The sequence below is a fragment of the Zonotrichia leucophrys genome, chromosome 11 (assembly GCF_028769735.1).
Source record: "Zonotrichia leucophrys gambelii isolate GWCS_2022_RI chromosome 11, RI_Zleu_2.0, whole genome shotgun sequence".
Lineage (NCBI taxonomy): Eukaryota > Metazoa > Chordata > Aves > Passeriformes > Passerellidae > Zonotrichia > Zonotrichia leucophrys.
Window position 1 is genome coordinate 18,978,022 of NC_088181.1, and position 22,936 is coordinate 19,000,957.

Genomic DNA, 22,936 nt, shown 5'->3' on the forward strand with positions numbered 1-22,936 from the left:
CCCTTTCCCCTCCTTATGCATTCATCTCCTTCACAAACTTTGATGTGTGACTTTGATTAGGTATCAAAAAAACACAGGGTACTTCATTTTGGCATATTTTGAAAAATCTCATCAGTTTTCAGGGAGCAAAATGCCCTTATCTGCTCAGCATGGCTGAGACTGAAGAAGACTTCAATCAGACCTGGTTTTCATGGCAAAAATCTCTCAGTGTCTTTCCTGCAGGACATCTCTGACTCATCAGCACCTGAGGGGTTTGGCTCCAGGAGAAAGGGGTGAAATCCAGGAATTCATGAACCCTTCAGTAGCAGCACACAGAGCTTTGGGTCAGCTGGACAAAGAGGAGGAGCTGAGGAGGATGAAGGTCTATGTACTTTTACCATAAAAACCCTCATCATCCATGGGTGCAGAACTGATGGGACAGCAAGGCAGCTTGTGTGTGGCATCAAACTTATTTTCTTTCCCACTCCCTCAGATTTGCTGTGGAAAATTCCATCACAGATTTTTTTCTTTGTCTCTGGGTCTCTGACAGAAAACAATCCCCATTCCAGTTCCATAGCCAGTCAGATTGCACAAGGTTTCCAAGGGGCTCTGAAGGAGAATGTGCTCAATGAAAATGAGAAGGTGCATCATGGAACAGCCAGAGACAGCAGCCTCTGAAAAATCCTCTTTTTCTCCACAATGTCAGCTCCTAAATTGCTCATGAAAAATCCTGTTATGTAACTGAAAACTCTTTGTAAGGAAAGATTTCAGCATAATGAGGAGCCTGCTCACAACAATAGAGGTGATGGACCTGACACTTCATCATTTCTTATTATGCTGTTGGAGCAGCTTCATGTCTGAGTTATCTTTGCCTTGTTTGCTCCCCCTTGCTTGGATTGCCATTGAGTCAAAATGAAAAAGGGAAGAAAAATCAGGCAAAAGGGCTCTAAGGTTGTGTGTGACTTTAAAGAGATTGCATTTATGTGAGTGAGTGGGAAATAGTTATTTTTTTCCTTGCATGTGGTTTTCTTTAATAGAGAAACAATTGATTGGGAATGGCAAGAACTGCTCTGCTCCGCTGTTCAAATCAGGAGCAGTGGAAAGGAGCACGAGGTGGGAATTCCATGTTCTCCCTACAGATGGGAATTCCATGTCCCTCCTACAGGTGGGAATTCCATGTTCTCCCTACAGGTGGGAATTCCATGTCCCTCCTACAGGTGGGAATTCCATGTCCCTCCTACAGATGAGAATTCCATGTCCTCCCCACAGGTGGGAATTCCATGTCCCTCCTACAGATGGGAATTCCATGTGCTCCCTACAGGTGGAAATTCCATGTCCTGCCTACAGATGGGAATTCCATGTCCCTCCTACAGATGGGAATTCCATGTGCTCCCTACAGGTGGGATTTCCATGTCCCTCCTACAAATGGGAATTCCATGTCCCTCCTACAGATGGGAATTCCATGTGCTCCCTACAGATGGGAATTCCATGTGCTCCCTACAGATGGGAATTCCATGTCCCTCCTACAGGTGGGAATTCCATGTCCTGCCTACAGATGGGAATTCCATGTGCTCCCTACAGGTGGGAATTCCATGTTCCCCCTACAGGAAGGCAGGTGCTGCTTTCAGGAGTAGAAACTTTCACCAGGAAGATGTATTGACATTTCAATTATTACCCAGCTATGCTCTCCTAATGCACCAAACAGCAGATATTATTTATAAACCTTTTAATGGAAATAACTGGAGCCACTTCATTATTTCAATGAGCTCTTAAAATGTTGATGAGTAGTGTGATGTTTTTACATAATAATACCATTAAAAATTACTGCTTTTGTGTATGTTTTTGTGAGAATGCACTTATTTGGCATTGTTAAAACCATTTAACATCAAAAGTTCAGTGTCAGAACACCAGATAATGGGAAAGTTTTAAGCCTTACTGGCATGAGAATAAAACCTTTAAGAAGTCATAAATATAACAAATCCAAACCTCCTTTGTTCAGGTGCCATTCAAAGGAAGTTAAATTCTTATGAAAATAATTAAAATTTCTATCATCAAAATAATTGAAATTCCTAATTATCCTAAGATAATAAGCATTCCACTGAAATATTTCTTACCAAAAGGAATATTGAGTGAATCAACCCTGAGGCATCCTGAGGAGCATCTCTGGCTGGAAGTGTTTGTGTGTCAATAATTAACATTTGATAAGGAGAGCAAGAAGTGGCTGAGTATTTTAATGACAGGGGCTTGAGAAAGATATTGATTAATCTCTGCTCATGTGCAGGTTTCAGAGCACTTGATAAAGGCCAAAGGGATTTTTCCTACAGTCAATTCAGAGATCTCTGAGGTCGGGTGAGCAAGGACAACAGGACTCAGGGGTTGTATCTTCCCTTTGTGCCATCTGCTATTGAAAGGGAGAGACCAGCAAAGCAGAGTGAAAGAAGGAGTTAAAAATCTAAATTTATAGCTAAATGAGATGCTCAAATATTCTTGGAACTTTTGAGCTGAGGCTCAGCATTTGTTGGTTTTTTTAATTTGTGTGTTTATCTGCATTCTTATCAGCTGGTCCAAGCTTTTGTAGGGCCTAACTTAATTTCAGATTTTTAGCAGAGCTAAGGCTCTCCTAAACCAGCCAGCATCAGTTTAAGGAATAAATGTCCCCTGATATTTTGTGTGACATAAATATTTTGTCCCTGTATTTGTAGTCAGGGTTAGAATGACTTGAAAATAAAGAAATGATGCAGTTTAGGATATTTTTTAGGAAAGAATTGGTTTTTATCATGTTTGTTTTGCAGGTACCATAGGCAGTTCTGTTTCACAAGTACTGGCACATTATTTGTTTGTCAAAGGGGAGTAACAGTGCATTAATTCACCTATGAAACCACTCCATGTTGCACTGAAAAAAGGGGGTAAGGAAGGATAACACCCCCAGTCCTTTCCCCCCTTATGGAATATGGTTTTCCACAAAGCACAGAGGAAAAATCCTGGAATTTTCTACATTTCTAACAAATGTGTCCATTATATTCTGCAGGGCACAGTCCTTGGAAAACCTCAGTGAGGATACAGAGGCATCAGATAAAGCATTTTTGGTGTTTTGGGCTGTGACTGAGCATTAGCAAAATTAAAAATCCCATGTCTAGGTCGCTGTTCCTCCTTTGTAGAGCATTTAATGCCAGCCTATTAGGAGCACAGAGAAATACAAGGTGAGAGGTGTGGGAAATAAGGCTGGCTTATGTTTGGTTCCCAAAGAATGCTGAGGAGTTTCTCCAGAAAAGTGAATTCCAATCAAATCCCTTGAGATAATCCCCAGGGCTGCAGCTCTGCTCCAAGCTGAGTTACATGATATTGTAAATTTGGAATGGATCCCAAGGAAAGGATTATCCACTGCCCTCCTGTCCTGCTGAGATGCACCCTCAGTGCTGAGGCTCTGGGTGGAGGATGGATGGTTCCAGAATATCCCCCCTCACCACAACTTTATCACTGATTTTCCTCTGGATTTAAAATTCCTTATTCCTGAGTGTCTGTCCTTACCACAACACTGGGACAGAAGAGAAAATGCTACTAAAAAAGCAAATAATTGTGCTGTGATGCTCTTATGCTTCAAGAGGAGGTGATGAAAATGGAAGTGATGTCTCATCCTAAGAATGTTTAGAAAATTTTCAGGAGCTGCTAAGATAAAAGATCAGTTCTTATTATTTATTTTGTTAAATCATCCATGTCTTAGATAAGCATAGTGGAGGTTTGTCAATTTGGAAATGGATAAAAAACTCAAGATAAATAAAAGCAGAATGCTGGCCTGGTAATTTGTCACTGAGTAGAATAGAATTAATTCAGGTTTATGTGGTTGGTATGAAAATAAGAATTAAAATTCAGATCAGTATTAAGAACAGTATTTAGCAATGTTCAGGTACTGTAAAGCTTCCATCTGTTCCAAGAGCAGTCTGAAGTTTTTCAGCAGTACCAAGTTATCCCCATGTAAGTGCTTATTAAAAATAAAGGCAGCTGCATATTTGCATGGCTACAGCTCTCACAGTGGAAGAAAAGAGCCAAAGGAATAAGTGCCTCTTTCTTCCAACATTTTCTTCAAAAGTAAAATTTGTTTTAGATGTACTTGTGCAGAGTTGTACAGAATTGGGTGCATTGCCAGTCAATAAGCAGTTCTTGAAATACACTTTAATATCTTTAACCTCTTCAACAACGACTTTTGTAACAGTGTGCAGGGCTTGTGTTCAAGACTAAGTGTTTGCATCACCCAGAGTAGTGCATGGGCTATTATTTTTTAAATTGTTATCCTTATTACTCTGCTTTAATCACATGAACCTGTCAGGTCTGCTATAGGGTTTCCAGTGTGGAAGTGTGACCTTAAAAAGCATAAACTGCTGCTGTACACTCATTATAGAGCTGCACACAAACAGACTTTGCTGCTTTAATCCCTGTTTGAAGGTGGCTCTGGTGAAATCCCTGTTATACCTGTCTGAAAAAAACCCTCTAAACAAAGTATCTACTCACTATCCAAGTATTACTGCTCTTTATTTTTGTTTTTGTGCTTGTTACTCAGGGTGTGCATGTGCGATAATGTCACATATCAAATGACACTGAGCCTCCCCCAGCTCTGTGCAAGCAGTGGATCATCATTCTGCTCTGCAGCTGAGCTTTGGGACCTGCAGCCTAAAGCAGCCCCTTGCTTCTCTGTCCAGCTGATCTTTGGTGCCTTCCCATGCAGTGGCAATTCTTACCAAATGGCACTTGGAGTAACAAATTCAGAGGACAAAACATGTTAGCACTATAAATTATTCAGAGAAGGAAATGAAAAGAATGAAAGTGTTTTGTTTTTTTTTCCAAGTCAGAGCTGGAATTGTTTGTGCTACAGGATCCAGTCTGCCCTCAATTTAAACAAATGTCTTGCTAAAAGTTAGTTTTGGTTCACGTGAGACTCAGCATCCTCCACCCAGTGGAGTTACCAGGAGCAATTTCCTCTTTTTGGTGACCCCTCACATAATTTCTTCCCCTGTGGTTTTCTTCTCTTCTTCCCCTGTGGTTTTCTTCTCCTCTTACCTTTTCCTTCTTCTCAATTGCATTTCTTATGTGATGGCTGAATTGGCCCCACCAAGCTTCAGCAAATCCCTCTGTTTAACAAAACAACTGTCACCACCCCAACAACAAAACTCTGCTCGACTCATCAGAGAAGGAGCAAAATTAGCAAGGAATAAAAGATTGAGGCTGCCTGGCTGGTGGAACTTTACTTAATTAACCTAATTGAAATTACAAGTGTTTCTAATGAGACAAAAATAGGCCAACAAATAAATTATTTCCATTACATGTCATTTGAAAATAATTAGCAGAAGATAAACATTTAGTTCAGTGACCAGATTTGGCCTCTAGTTCTCCCTGCTGCTCTTTAGCACGGGGGACTTTGTGATGTGTAAATGAAATTAGAAACTGCAGCTCTGTAGCAATGTAATGTGGCCTTCTATAAATCCCTGGTAAGCTCTGACAGCAATATCCAGGTTAGTACACAGACCTTGAATGAAAGGGAGGGATTTGCAGTACAGCCACAGGAGGGTAAGAATTTATTGAGCACTACCTAAAAAAAAAAAAAAAAAAAAAAAAAATTTTTATCAAAAAATGAGGACAAACATGTACATTATTTTGCAACTACTGCTTTGATCTCTATAGCAAAAGTACTTCTGTAGCTGCATGTGTGCTAATTTGCCTCTTCCAAAGAAATGAAATCTAAATATTTTTAAGTTAACGGCTTTCAAAAGCGTCAGGTGACAACATCTGTTGCAGAGCAGAGCAGGGGCTGTGTTTGGAGCTCACAGTCAGATTTCTGTCCCATTAAACCAAGGCTGTTCAGAGAGGAGGGTTCCAATTGACACCCTGGAGTTTGAGCCATGAGGAAAGTTCTGCACAGAAGATTAGGATGAAAAATGACTGCAGCATTCAGCTGGAGTTTCTTTGGTTAATTTTGTAGCAGAGAGGAAGTTTAGTCCCTGTGTCGTAGAAGGCCTTGCCAGGAGGAGAACTAACAAAATTATGTATTTTTACATTTTCATTGAAATTTTCTATGTAGAACCTGAGATCTTCAGGCAAATGAATGTTACATATACCAACACTGCTTTAAAAGTCACTTTTAACACTCTAACCCCCACAAATCAAAGAATTTTGTTCCAGTGCAAGGTGTTAGCCATGTTTGTCACCAAATCTGAATTTTCTACTAGACAGCAAAGACCATTCATTCCTAATTGATCATTTCTAAGTTCACAATTTATGGTAGTCTCCTTTCAGATTTAAGCCATCTGAAATGTTTGTTTTGGTGCAATCAGTATGTAGTTATTCAGTTTCAATGTATTTATTCAGTTTTAAGTCCTACAGTGGGAGGGGACAAACCCCCCAAATCCAGCCCAGCTTCCCCCACAGCTCCAGGGCCTGGGGCCTGAAGGGGTTTCTGGCCTTGGTGGTGTCACCACAATTCTCTGGCATTTGCCTGAAGTTTCATCTTGTTCCAAAGATCTTCTTCTCTTCCTGGGGAATTCAGGTTATCCCAGGTCTAATTTAATAGTGACAGAAATAATTTCTTTCCTCTTGTTGTTGTTGTTGTTTGTTTTGCTTCTTTGCTGCTGTGGGGTTGGGGAGGTGGTGCAGGTGCCACAGCCACAGCTCTGCTGCCTTGGAGAGCTCAGGATCCTGACAATAGATTCCTGAACGTCCCCACCTGGAAATGTGGTGCCACTGTGCTGGCCAGCAGCCCTGAGAGCTCCCAGCTGAGGGCATCATTTGCTCAAGCTGTGTTTGCCATCCATGCTTTTCTGCAGAGGGGTTTGTTCCCTGGCCAAGGAAATTCTCCTGTGCTCCCCAGGCCCAGGCAGGGTTTGCTGTTCCCTCAGGGAGGCCTGAGGAGTTCCTGGGCTGCTCCTGTGCTCTGGGGGCTCCAGCAGATCCCTGTGGCAGGTTTATATCTGCTGGCAGATCCCTGTGGGCAGAACTCCTGGGAATTGGGTAGGGACAGGCTGTGCCCACTGAAATCTCCTGTGGGGCTGGGAGCCCAGGGAAAGCTGGCAGGAAAGGCCTGTCTGTCTGTCTGTCTGGAGCCAGGAACTCGTCACATCTTCCCAACAACTTCACCACCTCAACAGAAATCCAAAATTCTCCTCTCTGACTATGGCCTGGTGGCTCTGCTCCAGACAAAATCCAACATCTTCCTTGGACCAACAAGTTTGTGACTTAGTGGGATGTAAAGCAATACTTAATGACCTACTAGGATGTAGAGCAATACTTTGTCCAAAATAATTGAGCTCTCCCTTTGCATAAAACTTTTGTGTTATTTACCATCAGTACCACTGGTAAAAATTTGAACATTTTCTGCAAGTGGTTTTCCAATATGTCTGTCAGGGCCATCACATCTGTGTAGCTCTGGCTGCCCATATTTATCCAGCTCTCCAGACTCAATGATGTCCTTGACTGCTGTCCCATGTGCTTTTCTGGTCTGGCTGCTGGGGAGTCAATGCTGATTTTCTGCCCAGCCTGAGCTGCTTTGCTGCTCCCAGAAATCATCAGCTGGCTTTTACTCTTGTCCCAAACTGTACTTGCAAACTGGTTCACTGGCACATTCCTCTGAACACCAATTTATGGAGTCCTTTGCAGGATCCAGACCTATTAGATAAACAAGCCTTTCAAAGCTAATAGGTCAATAAATAGTCAGCAAGTGAATTCTTTATTTATCCCAAGGTTGAATGCTTGTCTTAGTGGGTCTCTGAGGAAAGCAGAACTTCTTCAAACAAAAAAAAATCACTCACAGAAGGACAGATAATCATCCTGGTGTGCCACGAGGAGATTGAGGCTTGTTTGTGTGTGGGATGGAGCTGAGGTGCTGGGAGGGAAGATAAGGGTGGGCAGAGGGAATTGTGCAGGGCAGGATGGAGGGAACAGCCCCAAAGCAGCTCTGGATCCCCTCCTGCCCCCAAAACACACAGGCAGGAGAGCAGATCGAGTGAGGGAATGTTAACAAAACAAAGCCCTCAAAAATAATTGCATTTTTTCATATTGTGATTCATTTCAATTTCACGAGTCTCAGAACACCACTTCTCAGGTGATTAATGCTTTCTCCATTGATTGCAACTGTGCTTGAGTGAAGGTCTTTCTTCACAGTTTTAAACCAAGAAATGTTTTAAGGGGCACAAGATTAATGGCCTGACATTGAGGAGCCTTTGCACAGCCATACAGGAGAGCAGGTGGCATGTAAGAGCAAACTCAATCCTTAGGTGATGTGAAATCAAAAATTTTCATCCACCTTTGGATATAAAATGTATCTCATGTGATATACTATTTTTAGGTAATTTTCCCCACTCTTCCTGCCTTGCAATCTTTTAAATGGTTTTTTATCTCCTAGAGCTTTTCCTCCTCCTTTTGTACTCTTTGCTTGTGATTATGGGGCTTTTTTTGCCTCATCACTGTATTTGAGTAAATAAAGGAATAATAAAGATGTCAGCTTCAAAAAAGTGTGAATGTCTTCATTAACACTTAGCAACAGAATTTGGTGCACATTGTCTAAATGTAAGGAAATTATGTAGTTCAGAACCTAAAAAAGCCCCCAACTCCTCTCAAAAAACACAGCATAGCTGAAGGGTCCCTGGGTTAATTAACAACTCTCTACACATTCATTTATTGAGTATTTTTTAGCTGCAATTTCCTTATGTCCACTGGCATTTGGGGTCGGTGTGTGTGGATCTTTGACTGCCCCATACCCAGGGGACAGAGGGGACAAATTTTGGGCTGCAATGACCCTTTGGAACTTGGGAGACCCCACCTCAGGCAGAGCTTTCCATCTTGGTCCACCCCAAACCCCTCCAGGCCTTCTGTGCCTCAGTTTACCCATTTTACTGACTCCCAGGATCTCTCTGGGAGGTGATTTCAGAGTTCTGCACCTGTGCTCTGGGGAGCTGCTGAGAAATGTACTTAAGTCTTGGGTTTTGGTTGATATTTGCTGCCCCAGATGTGCAGGATGTCTCTGCTTCGGCCTGTGCAACTGAAGAGCGAGTCTGGACTCTTCACTTTTCGGTCTTGAGGTTGTTTATTAATTCTTATCTGTAAAATTTTCTCTCTGCCCAGCCGAGATCTGCTCAACAGGGCAGCCACAGGCACTCTGTGTTGTCTTTTTATACTACAAACTACGTATAACATATTCACACTTAGTACCCAATACCTATCACCTGTGTTAGATAGTGCACTTCTTCTCTAAACCAACCCCAAAGTGCCACCATCACTGCAGAAAATGGAGAACAAGAAGAAGAAGAAGAAAGGCTGGACACGCCCAGATTCCTCCATCTTGTCCCCATAACCCCCACACCAAAAATCCTAAAATCTACATTTTCACCCTGTGATCATTTTGTTATTACACCATTCAAACCTGTGTGACTTTCAGGTCCTCATACAAAGCTGGTAACTTGCTCCAGGGGTCACAATCAAATCCCCAGGTGTTCTGGGCTGTGTGCCAGGGTCTCTGAGCCCCCCAACGGGGTCCTCAGCAACTCCAGACACCCGGAGGGATGCACTGAGTTCCGACACTAAAGTACATTAAAATGCTGTTTGTTTTGTAATCTGCAGTCTGTTCACCTGTAATTAGATTTAAAAGAGGACAGAGCCCATGTCAGGGGCTGCAGCTCTCTGCAGGTGAGAATGTGAGAATTGCTCTGGGCAGGCAGAGCTGGGAGCTCTGGAGCTGCAGGACCAGCCTGGCTCACCTGGGCCAGGTGTTGGTGTTGGGTTCTTAGCCCTCACCTCCGTCACTGTTTTCCTTGGTTGAAAAAAGACAAAATTCCAAGGTGCCCCACTTGTACCTGTAGCTTATAAAAGAATTTAGTTGTGCTGCCATGGAAATGTTATTTTCTGGCTTTAGTAAGATATTTGAATTAAGTGGGCTGCTTTTCTTCTGGGCTCCAGCCTTAGCAGGGAGGGTTCCATCAGAATTTGTGCTTTCTCAGAAATAATCTTTCTCCCTGGGATGACATTGGGTTTGAAGCTGTTTTGTCACTGCTCCCTGTTGACATTTATGAACCAAAGGATGTATTTAGACAAGCTCAGCAAAACCTCAGAGAGGGACAGAACAACCCTGGAGTTCTCATGGTCCAGAGCTGCTTCTGCCCTGGATGAAATGTGGGGTGAGAAGGAGTTGGAATCTGTAGAGAATATAAATATTTTTATGGGGACTTGGAATTTTGTAATACCAAGAGAAAAAAGAAATTAATACCAAGAGAAAAAATACCACCCATTTGTGATGCTCCCTGGCACAAAACTGAAAGGTGCAGTAGGCAGTGATTAAAAGGCTTTTAACAAAGAAAAGTATGTTCTGGAATATTCTTCATCAGTAGGATGCTCATTAATTCTGGGTTTACAGTAGATTAGATTTTTAAGCCCATTATTGTAGATAAAATTCATTCAGGTACTCAACTTTGAAATATTGCTTTGTGCATTCTCTTTATTCTCTACACATTTTATGGAAGAGTATTTAAGATGTTGGGTTTAAGAATATTTAAGATGTTGGCTATTGAAGTTTTTCACTTTCAAGAGAAACAAAAAAATGAGCCTGAAAAATGTTGGATAAACATAACTAAGAATAACAAATCTTTAAATTTCCAGAATTTAAAAAAATTAAAATATTAATCTGAGGAGCTGTGTTAGTGTTTCAATTTGGGGTTTTTGCAGTGGTTCTGGTTTGTGCTGCAGCACTCTCAGGGATCTCTGGCTGTGTCTGAAATCCAGCACATGAATTCAAAGCTTTTGGAAACCATTGTTTCACTGCAATTAGCAACCACACTCAGCTGAGATGGCAACAAGCTGAAAAATTAATTGAGAATTTAACCTTCAAATGGAAAATGCATAGGACACACTATTATAATCAGCTTACACAGTCATCGATGCCTTTGGAGATAATTTGAGTTTCTTACTGTTCTACTTCTGGCCAATTAAAACAAAAGGCATTTTTGCAGGGCAGCACTGATGCAGTGTCTGTGATCCTGGGTGGGAGGAGGCTCCTGAGGCTCCTGCTTCTCTTTGCTGCGTGGATCAGTAACGAGATTAACAGCAAAATCTCTCTGCAGCTCTTAGAACAAAAGCTAATCAGCTCTCCCATCAAAGTTTAAAATTGTTCTATTCTTTAATTTTGCATATTGTTAGCTGCAAGCTGATCCTCAGTGTTTGTTTTATTTTCATCTTTGTCAGAAGCAATGCCAAAATATATTCTGTCTGCCTCGAGTGGGTGCAATTAATGCTGAGCTGGAGCAATCCCTGAGGTTTGTGTTTGATTGAATGATCTGATCTGGTGCTGAATATTCCACAACCATTGCCCACCAAAAAGCATCACATTGTACCCAGATATTGTACTAACTCATCAAGTAAAATCCACTGGCATAATTTCATAAATGAGTGTGGAAGGGAGAAATGAATTACAGAATATTCAAACATGAAAACGTAAGTCCTCGTGTACTTTGGGATGTTTTCATACATTTTTTCACTTATTTGTGGACTTCAAGCTTTTTAAAAATCAAAATCAATAAACCCCCAAACATCTGCCAAGACCCCCAAATTACACTTATTTTAAGAGACTGGTATGATGTTTTATATTAATGAGTCACTAGTAGTGAAATAGATATAATTACATTACAAAAAACCACACATTGAAATCTCATGAACACTGAATCAGGATGTCATCAAAATCCTTGACACAGCACTAAAAGGACTCATAGAAACTGGGAGAATTTCGAGAATTTCCAATGCCCTTGTTCATAGAAATAGAAGTATTTTTAAGGGCTGAACCTACAAAACCTCTAGAGAATTTCTCCCACATTTATAAGGTGTTCACATCTTGAATTTGTCTCATACCTGTGAGATTTGCATTCTTCATTAGGGTCCACTTTTGATCTGAAATCTTTTGGTGCTTATAAACTGTAAGAAAAATTACATTAAACGAAGGTTAGTCTGTTCCTACTTTCTTTCACAAATACGAGGAGACATTTTACAAAGGTTGCATTTCTGGAACTTTCTGTCAAAGCTGGCTCCAAACCAGAATTGCCACCCATATTGATGCCAGTCCTGATATTTTTGGAACGCACATTGAGGCTTCCAGGCTTGAGGTGGGGTCCCAGAGAAGGACAAAGGGCTGATAAACACAGCTCAGCCCCTGGGGAGGTGAGGGGTTCACCTGCAGGGTAAAATCACTGAGCACAGGAATAAATGTGCTCTGTTGGGATCAGGTTTGCTTCTGTTGGGGGAAATTCTCTGCTGTGGCTGCTGGAGCTGGATGAAGATCTCTGTAAGGGATAATAATGAAAAGGATTCAGTGGGCATGTAATATAGGTGCATTTTTAAAAGGTTGTGAGTTTATGCACCAAAGGTTGAATAAAAGTGAAAAAAGCAGTTGCCCTCAATGTAGATGAAACAAGAACTGCAATGGTCAGTGCTTGGTGTGGGAAGAGCCCATGTCCTGTGCCAGAGGCTGGCTAAGGCAAGATGAGATCACAGAATGGTTTGAGTAAGAAGGGACCTTAAATCCCCCCCAGTGCCAGCCCTGCCATGGCAGGGACACCTCCCACTGTCCCAGGCTGCTCCAGCCCCAGTGTCCAGCCTGGCCTTGGGCACTGCCAGGGATCCAGGGGCAGCCCCAGCTGCTCTGGGCACCCTGTGCCAGGGCCTGCCCACCCTCACAGGGAACAATTCCTCATTCCCAAGATCCCATCCAGCCCTGCCCTCTGGCACAATTCAAAAATAGGTTTGTTCCTTCCCCTGATGATCTGGAGACTGAAGTGGACACTGAAATGCCCAGCTTTGTGGGCGGCACAGAACTCATCTGAGCCATCAAATGCTTTATGAGTGACAGAAAGCCCAGAGGAGCTGGGGCAGGGAGCAGCAGTGGGGGAGCAGGAGCTGCAGTGAGCAGGAGTTTGGTAACACTGAGGGAAGGGAACAGCCCAGCTAATGCTGATTTGGAATAATTACACCTTAGGAAGAGCTGCACTGCAGTCAGTGCCCATTTTCCAGAGTCAGTCAATTCTGAGGGCAGCCAAACTCCCAGCTGAGTGCTGGGCATCCCCAGGAGGGGGAGGACAGGACAGAGGTCTCAGAGGAGCTTTGTGTGCCCACATCCTGTGCATCTCCTTTGCCTGACCCTGCATTGCCATGGACATCCCCACATTTGGGGTTGCAGTGCCCTTTCTATAGGTGGTGCCCTGGTCATATTTTGTCACCATTTGATTCCTTCTGTGGGGCACTGCCACCCACATGCTCCTCCTCTCAAATCCCAAAGGATCCCAGTATTCCCCCTGTGCCTTTTGTGCATTCCAAGCAGCACTTACACAATGTGCCTGGACATTTTCACAGGCTCTAGGGGTCTTTGGAATATGAATGCAATCTCTGGTTTGTTTGTCTGGGGCTTTTGTTAGAATTAGTTTAAATTATTAGGAATCTGTGCATGACAGATCAGGCAATTGCAGCCACGTTAATAAACCCCATTTCAAGGTATTTTGCACAATCTGTTTCAGAGTAATGAACAAGTAAATAAAATGTCCCTATAGTGAATAAACCCATATATTTTCCTGAATCTCCACTACTAAAATGACTTTTTCGATTAATTTCAAATTATACTGTTCTTCACCCAGGTAACTGGGAGCCCAGGGCTAAATATTCCCAATGTCAGGGCACTGGGAAAAGCCCAGCCCTAATTTGAAATAATGCTGCTGGGTGAAGTTGCAAAGACAAAAGTGAGTTTGGAATTTATCCCATTTCATGGATATTCTTTATTTTCTCCTGTACAATTCCTCTGTCACAGAAACACTGGCAGTGCTGGTTTGCCTTGATTTGATTCACCTCTTTTCAAATGAAACAGGGCTGGTTTTTCATCTTCTGCAGGAGTGATCGTTAACTACAGGCAAATTGTCACAAGCACTAGGTCAATTAATTACTCCATTTTTAAGCTCTCCCTTGTAAAACAGCAATTAATTTAACTGCATTTTGGTGGATTTTGTTCTCCAGACTTATCCATTTGAAATCAATGTAGTAATTCTAGGCAGATAACACTGCTTTATTGTATATGACAGCTTTTCAGAAGTTCATATTTTCTTCTTTAATGAGTGCTGGAATTGAGTTTGTTTTTAATTATCTGTGGCACCTTTTTATTATTAGCAGAATGGGAAAGCAGTAAACCTGGAGTTTGTGAAGTGAATGGGGGCCATCAACCTCCTAAAAGAGGATGTTAAATAGAATGGATTGCAACGTCCAGGTTTTATAGGATGACATAAAAATTATAAATATTTGCAGTTCAGACTCAGTGCAGCTCCAAGGACTTTCACAGTTTCCTTATCCCATCTTCCTTTAAGCTTCCACTTGTTTTCATTTTCATCCCAAATGAGGAAGAGCCATGGATTTTCAGTGAAGCCCCTGTGTACAAGGCCTCCCTGTTAAACAAGACAGAATTTACAGCACTCTGCAAATGTTTCTGGGTGGGAAAATGAAAAAAACAAAACAAAATTGTTGATCTTGAATAGTTCACTGACTTTTTTCCTTAGGTGACTTTATTTCAAGTGACAGCTAGCAGAGTTAGTACATGTAGAACTGGACAATTTTAATCAGTTACTGGGAAGTTGCTGCGTGCTTGGTAGGGAGACAAAGATCTTTAAGATGATACTGGTGAATTCTGCTTTCTAAATACAGAGGGAGATTCCAGCTGCTTGTCTCAGATGGATTGGTTCAAATGACTTGCAGGAGATCATTTCCATCCTGAGAGCTGAAGCAGCAAACATCCAAAGCCTTCGCTGCAGCGGCTGGAAGGTTTGGAGAAAGGATGAAGAGCAGGGAGATAATTTGGGGAGTGTGTTGTATCTGCAGTATTTACTCTTGTAAAAGGCTGTCTGACTCATTAGCATCTCCAATGATTTATCAAAATGTGGTTCAGACTGAAAAGGGAATAAATGCAACATTATCCTTTTGTGTTGCCAAATGTAGGGCACCAAATGTTTGCTCTGATCAGTGGAGAGGCTCTTTTGACTCTGGTGGAATTATGCTTGGGATGAGCCTGGCCCCATGACCCTAATCAAACTGAATAAGATGAAGGGTTTGGAGGGAAAAAGAGCTCAATCTCCACATAAGATCTTTATAAAGTATTATGGGATTAGGCCTTTAAGAAAGGGGGGAAACTATATAGTGGCATTTTAATCAGGCACATCATGGTAAAGGAGACATAGAGCATTAATTTAATGAAAAGGTTTTTATAGGCTCATGATATGGCTAAGGAATGAAATAAATCACATAAATGTAAAATACAATGTGGTTTCCAGTACAAGAGGATCTGGTTCTTTGACTGTGCATAGCAATTTGTGTTTTTCTGAGTTTCCTGTGATTTACAGATTTTTAATTGCACTGAAATCTGCGCTAGACCACTGAGAGGCAACTTTGTACTTCAGAGGTCGCCCTAAACTCATTAAGCACAGATTGGCTCTGTGTTTATTAGAAGGCCATGTCTGCTCACCCTGCACCCTCCGCTGCTTGGTGCAGAGCTGATTGTTTGCCCCAGATTAGTGATGTGAGCTGCATGTCCCTCCCAGGCAGATTAGTGCAGAATGCCCTGTTCTACACCGGACAATTCCTACAGCCTAATCCCCAGGGAGAGGGTGGAGGTGTTTCAGAATATGGGAGAGTCAGAGGAATAACCAAAGGCCAGGGATTGTTTATTCTCTGGATTTTTGTGCCCTTGTGTTTCCCTTTGCTTTTAGGTGTTTGTTGTTGGGAGTGCCCACAGCAGAGTCTGATTCCTGTTCCTGCAGCCCCTGGCTGCCACACCAGACCTTTCCCTTGGTTTTGGCTGAAAAAACAGCAATACTGGGAACAAGAGATGATTCCTTTCGATGAGAATCACAAAATTAAACCAGGGATTCGATTTTGATGCTGGCTACTCCTTTTCACGCTGTCATTGTTCTTTTGTGATGGTCCTTTTATTCACTTGGAAATGCCACAAGAAAAATGAATGATTTTCTGATAGCCACAGAAGAATGAGGAACAATCTGCTCATGATGTGGCAGGTTGAGTTGTGGCATTAAATGCTTCCCATTGGTTATTTTGTTAGAAAATTAGTGAAAAGAGAAGGCTTATCCATCCCCCCGATCCTGTAGGAGGTTTACAGAGGAGGCTTTTTCAGGTCACTGTTTCCTGGCACCAGCTGAGAGACCAGGTGCCAACACAGTTCAGCCCTACAGCCATTACAATATTGCTGTGTGAGAAGTGACTTTGTGTCCTCAAGCTACTCAGAAATGCCACAAGTCCAATATTGAAGGACTAAAAAGAAGAAAAAGGGGACCTTGGATAAGAAAAATGGGATGTATGGTGGCCAGACTGGTGTTTGTCATGGAAAAATATTTCCTGGAGAGGTTTGGATGATAGGGATGTGCCAAAGTAGAGGTAAATGGGTTCCTTGGGGGGTTTTCTCATACTGTGCAAGGGTAGCAGAAGGGAGAAAAATCCATTTACAATGCATATTTGGCTGGCATTGAGCTCTGTGTGTACAGCATGGGGGATGCAGGGCTGCTCTGTCCTTCAGGCTCTGAGCTGCAGCTCCCCTGGCTCGCTTGTGCTGCCCACAGGGCCTGGGAGCTCAAACCAGTTACCTCAGCACAAACTTTAGCAAGTCAGGATATGGAAAAGAAGGAGCTGGCAGAGCATGCTGGGCTACTGGAGACCAAGGGGGAAGGGAAGGGAAGGGAAGGGAAGGGAAGGGAAGGGAAGGGAAGGGAAGGGAAGGGAAGGGAAGGGAAGGGAAGGGAAGGGAAGGGAAGGGAAGGGAAGGGAAGGGAAGGGAAGGGAAGGGAAGGGAAGGGAAGGGAAGGGAAGGGAAGGGAAGGGAAGGGAAGGGAAGGGAAGGGAAGGGAAGGGAAGGGAAGGGAAGGGAAGGGAAGGGAAGGTGCCCAGGCAGAGGGAGCTGATGCTGGGCATGGTTCTCACTGCCAGGGAATGAGAGCTGCTGCTGCTGCTCAGGACAGGGAAAGAAGGAGCTCTGTAGCCAAGAGCAGGGGCACTGAGGGGTCCCCTCTACTTTATATCCATAATTCCTGTCATTTATTGTCACAATCATCCCCTGCTCCAAGGTCTGTTACCAGCCATGCTAGGGACAGCCAAGAGCTGGGGTAGAACCTCCTGGTGGGTAACAAAGGCTCTGGGAGGGGAGTGAAGCTCGGCTGAAGGTGCTTTGCCATTATTTCACTCACTGGCACACACAAAAAGCACTTAAGGAATCTTATATCCTCTCCCTATTCCTAAAGGGAGCTGAAGATTTTAATCTGTCCTGTAAGAATTTAGCTGACAAGACAATAGCCAGAGAAAATGGTATCACCCCAAAAAGACTCTGCTTTTCATGTCATTGTGGTGAGAAGAGCTGAAAACCACTTCAGGTGGTCCTTAGGAAATCAAGATTTGATGAGAGTCTCCAAATCATAGCAACACTTTGATAAAGGTAAAGCCATGAATAAAAGAGATAAGAGAGGGAAATAAATATAAATCAAGCACTCCAGGTTCATCCTAATTAGGCCACAGCTGGGGAAGACTGGCAGAAAATGTGGGGAGTGGGCCAGAACCAGGGAAGCAATGAGAATTCTCCATTAGGCTGAACACATGGATGTCACCCAGGGCAGTTTTAGTAATAATAAGAGGATTAATCTGATATTATATCAGCTGCCTGTGCACTTTGGGTCCAGAACAGGGTGTTATGTCTACAGCAGGGTTATTGAAGCACAGGCTGGGAGTTTCCTGATCCCAGATCTCCCTGTTTTATTGGCTATGCTATCACTACAGACATCCTTGTCTCCTTGTGCCTGGAGGAAAGTCCCAGCAGCGGTGCAGCCACCTGGCTACAGCAGGCTGTAGGGAGGGAAAGGAGAGCAGAGCCCCCTGAGCTTCCCTCATCCTACTCTCCAGCAGCATTCCTGAACAACCAGCAGAATTCCTGAAAAACCAGCAGCATTCCTGAAAAACCAGCAGCACTGGGGGCTGCAGCTGCCAGAGCCCCTCTGGGGGGCCCTGCAGGGGTGGGAATGGAGGAAATCAAACCCAGGGCACTGAGTGTGCAGCACAGGGACAGGAGTGGGGTGGGAGGGACAAGGATGGGGTGTGGGGGACAGGAGTGGTGTGTGTGTGACAGGGGACAGGAATAGGGTGTGGGACAGGGACAGAGACAGGGACAGGGATGGGCTGTGTGTAACAAGGACAGGGATGGGGTGTGTGGGACAAGGACAGGGATGGGGTGTGGGACAGGGACAGGGATGGGGTGTGACAGGGACAGGAATGGGGTGTGTGTGACAGGGATGTGTGTGTGACAGAGACAGGAATGGGGTGTGTGTGATAGGGACAAGGATTGGGTGTGTGACAGGGACAGGGATGGGGTGTTGGGGACAGGATTGGAGTGTGTGACAGGGACAGGATTGGGCTGTGTGGCAGCACACAGGGACGTTCAGGGCTGTGCAGGTGAAGCAGGGCCCAGCTGCAGCAGTGCTGGGTGTCCCTAGGGGGTGGCAGTGACTGTGACAGGCTCTGGGGTGGGGCCCTATGGCATGGGGCACTCAGCAGGGTCCCAGGGTTTTCCTGCTGTGGTGATGGTGGCACTGGGGGCTCAGCGGGGCCACCCCAGGTGTCACCTCACTGCTGGGGGGGGCACAGACACCGGGGGCTCCTGCAGGGGCTGAGGGAGCCTGGGGGGCTCCAGGGGCTCCCCAGGGCTGGAGAGCAGCACAGGGCCCTCCTGGCAGGACAGTGGGCACGACAGTGTCCCCACAGGACAGTGTGCCCACAGGACAGTGTGCCCACGGGACAGCATGCCCACAGGACAGTGTCCCCACAGGACAATGTGCCCACAGGACACTGTGCCAACAGGACAGTGTGCCCACAGGACAATGTGCCCACAGGGCAGTGTGCCCACAGGACAATGTCCCCACAGGACAGTGTGCCCACTGGGCAGTGTGCCCACAGGGCAGTGTGCCCACAGGACAATGTCCTCACAGGACAGTGTCCCCACAGGAGCTGCAGGGGCCCTGCTTTGGCACCCCTGTCCCTCAGGGGTGGCTGCCCCAGTGCTCTCTCATGGGCACACAGGGGGGACCTGCAGGCAGGGACAGCCGTGCTGGGGTCACCCCACACTCACAGGGCCACCAGAGATAAGCAGCTGGGACACACAGCAGCCAGCTCAGGAATAGCAAATAGCTGCTCCATGGGTTTAAGGGGCTAAAGGATCAATAGGGGTTTGGGACACGAGGTGGGATGGGGGAGGCTGCACCACACCCGGGCATGGGACAGTGACTGGAAAATTTAAGGGTGAGGGCAATTAGAAGATAAGGCTTGGATTACTGAGAATACCCAAATGCTTCACCCTTGGGCAGACTGTCATTCTTATTGGTGCTTTGTATTTGTGAGAATTTGTAAGAGAATTTTATTTAGTAATGAACAAGAGATTAAATGGAAATATTTTTATGCTGTTTATATTGAAATAATTTTGTTTAAATGTTTAAAATGAATTTAATTTTTATTAAATATTAGTTTCAGGAAGCTTCAATTCTTTTATTTTTTTTTTATTTTGAGAAGTAAACTGAGACATTTTTTATGTCCATTTTTCCCCCAAGCTGGTTTTGTTGAAAAAACTTCCTCTACTCTGCCAATACTCATAATACTCAGGGGCTGTTCATTCATGGTAGTAAGCTCTTATCTGTGAAATTACCAAGCAGTATTTCAACATTTTACAAGGTGATAGAGATGCTGGGTTTATTTCAGTCCCTCTCAGTAAACAGCGTGGCAGACCTGTGTGAGGAGAGGGAGAGGAGCCACGACGTGGGATCTTTGCAGGGAGAAAAGCTCCTCGGGGATGGTGCCTTTTGAATCCTATTCCCAGTTTAAGCAGAAGTGTTGAAAGGCAGCCATGTGTTCAGATATGTTATATGAATTGTTCTTAAGGCTAGTAATTTTTTCCATGGGTGAGGCTTCCCAGATTTCTTCTGAGCCATCTGTTGAGGGAAGAGAGCATTAGATCCTCAGACATTGTTTTCAAAGCTCACTAAAATATATCTGTTTAACCCTTGCATTGCTTAATTGGAGTGAGGGCTTTAAGTGAAGGTTGTTTGTTTCAGTGTTTTATTTTATTTTATTTTTAATGCAGAAACAGAGAGGAAATGTTGGACAGCTCGCTTTGTCTGGAGTGAGCTAATGCTGGCATGTGGCAGTTCTGGTCTTGTGGCTGGAAATTCCTTTTGCATGTAGACGTGACAATCTTGGATAAAATAAATTTTAGGTGATCATTCAAACCCCTTCATCCTTCCTTCCTCAAGCCAAGGAAGGCAGTGAACAGAAAGAATTGTTGCTCACCTGGTGAGGTTGGGGGTGACCTGCAGCTCCTGGGGCAGCTGCAACTGCCACTGCCAAATTTGTTTGCTGAAAACTCAACCTTATTTAGGTCCTGGGATGAATTCAGTTCTCAAAGCACAGCCTTGTCACTGGATTTGTAAACTACATGAAATTATTTGTAACAATTTTGTGGTTTGTGTCTGAAATGAAATCCTTTTAATAAGTTCCCCTGAAGGAGTTTAAATGTAGAATTTCTTCATCAGAAGGTTGGAAATAGCTGCTTAGAGGAAAGAGTGAGGTCCTGAAGACATTGGGGTCTGCACGGCCTAAAATAAAATAAAATAAAATAAAATAAAATAAAATGTGATATGATATGATATGATATGGATATGATATGATATGATATGATTTATATATATATATAATACTGTAATATAATGTAATGTAATGTAATATAATATAATATAATATAATATAACATAATATGAAGTGTGTGCAGTGAACAATGGGTAAAAATAGTTAGTCTGAGGTAGGACAGGTCATTCCTCCAGATGTGGCCCTGCCAAGGAGCCCTGATACCCTGGGGTGCCTCAGGAAGCAGGAGGAACTCCCTGCAGCTCCTTCCTTTGCCATTATGGGCAGCCAGATTCCCAAAAATGGTAAAAACTTTGGGAAAATGGCCCTGCTTTGCTCCTCTTTCCCAGGTACACAGCATGGAAAGAGAAGCACCCTCAGTGTCTGGCTGGATCAGCCTCTCTTGGTCCTGGTAGCTGGTTAATGCCTGGGCAGTGTGGTTAATGCCTGCCCAGCCTGGGGCAATGTCATGGGGGGATGGCAGGGGAGTTTATTCCCCTGGTGCCATAAATAAGGAGAGAGTGCTGGGCTATGGCAGTTTGGATCTAATAAAACCTGAGTTATAGCTGTCCACTGGTCCCTCACAAAAACTGTTTCTGCAGGGAAAGAGCAGGCACTTCATTCTCAGGTCAGGAGAGAAATCCAGCCAGTAGGTGTAGAGATTTTACAGCCCCTGTGACATGGATGGGGGAATCTGGGATTGTTCCTGCTCTCTACAGGGTCCCTTTCCCTGGGCTGAGCACTGAATTGGGATTTGACCAGGAGGATCTCAGGGAAAGTCCCACACTGCAGCTCCTGCCCAGTCTGTGAGCCCTTGTGCTGCTCCTCAGGAGGAACAGGGAACAGGAGGTCAATCCTTGCCTTGTGCCCAGCCTGCCAGCTCCAGGGCTGTGAGAAGCAGGGAGAGGAATAATCACGGATGTTAAACCCCATCCCCACCTCCAGGGATTGCTCCCACAGCCACAGGGGTGCTGGGAGGGCTGGGATAATCCCTTTATGGAGGGGCTGGGATAATCCCTTTATGGAAGGGCTGGGATCCCTTTCTGGAGGGCTGGGATCCCTTTCAGGAGGACCTGCAGCATTTTTTCTGGGCTGTGCTACAGGAGCAGCGTGCCGTGGGTGTCCTTGGCTGTCACCAGCCATTGCAGAGCGCTGTAAATCATCCCTGTTTTACTTTATGAATTGTAAAAACTATCATACATTTCACAGGTATCTCAGGACAAGATAGTAAATTTCAAGGTTTTTTCCCATGAATTTATGGCCAAGCCTCAGAAATAGCTGGGAAAAAACCCAGCTGTAGATCTGAGGAGCAATAGATTGTCCTCAGTTTGGGCACACCACTCCCTCTGACATCAAGGGCAATAGGTGGCCCACAGGGTAATTATTTAGTGAAAAATGAAGGAAAATATGAATTCAAGTGTAGAAAAAGAGGCTGAGTGTTGGAAGGGCCACAAATAAAATTATTTTCCACTGGCATTTTGTTCTTGGCTCGCTGTTTCCAGGAACAGAGCAAATCACAGCTCCCACCTTCTCTCCCATCTCTTGTTTCAGTGGTGGTTTCTTTTATGTGTTTCAGAACACTGGTGCATCACTGTCCATTTGCAATGAGAATTTCTTGTTTGGTACACGCAAAGGAGAAATTTCCAATGGAAACTTTGTGTGTTAAAGTGATTTTTTAACCTGTTAAGTAAATAAATCATTATCTTGCTCAAAACAGCTGCCAAATTCTTCTGGGGAGATTTTTTGTGCGCATCAAAAGGGCAAATCATGTCAGTGTGGATAAGCTGAACTCTTCAGGTGGTGCCCAAGTTCATTCAGATATTTCCCACACTCCCAAGGATGAAATTTGGCCGCAAGGGTGGAAGGAAGCAGCAAGTGAGATGTTACACTGTGAGCATGTCAGAGCACTGGAAATCTGTTCCTTGCCTTCCATTCACGTTCAGATCCTACATAATTGATACAATTCCTGGCTAGAGTTCTGTGGAACTGTTATTTCTGTATAGGGCCAGATGCACTGTTAACTGCTCATTGACATTAACACATTCTCATTCCTGAAATAAAAATGAACCCTGTTTTTAGCCCTCTTCACATGATCTCTTTCAATCTCCTGTTCTTAGGTTTATCAAATTAAAATGCTTTTCTAGGAATCATCTAGTCTATCTGAGAGGTTGGGCAAATAGAAATATCTGCAAAGACTACATAAAATTTTGCATTCTACCTTGCAGTAGAGAGGGGAACAGAAGGATCA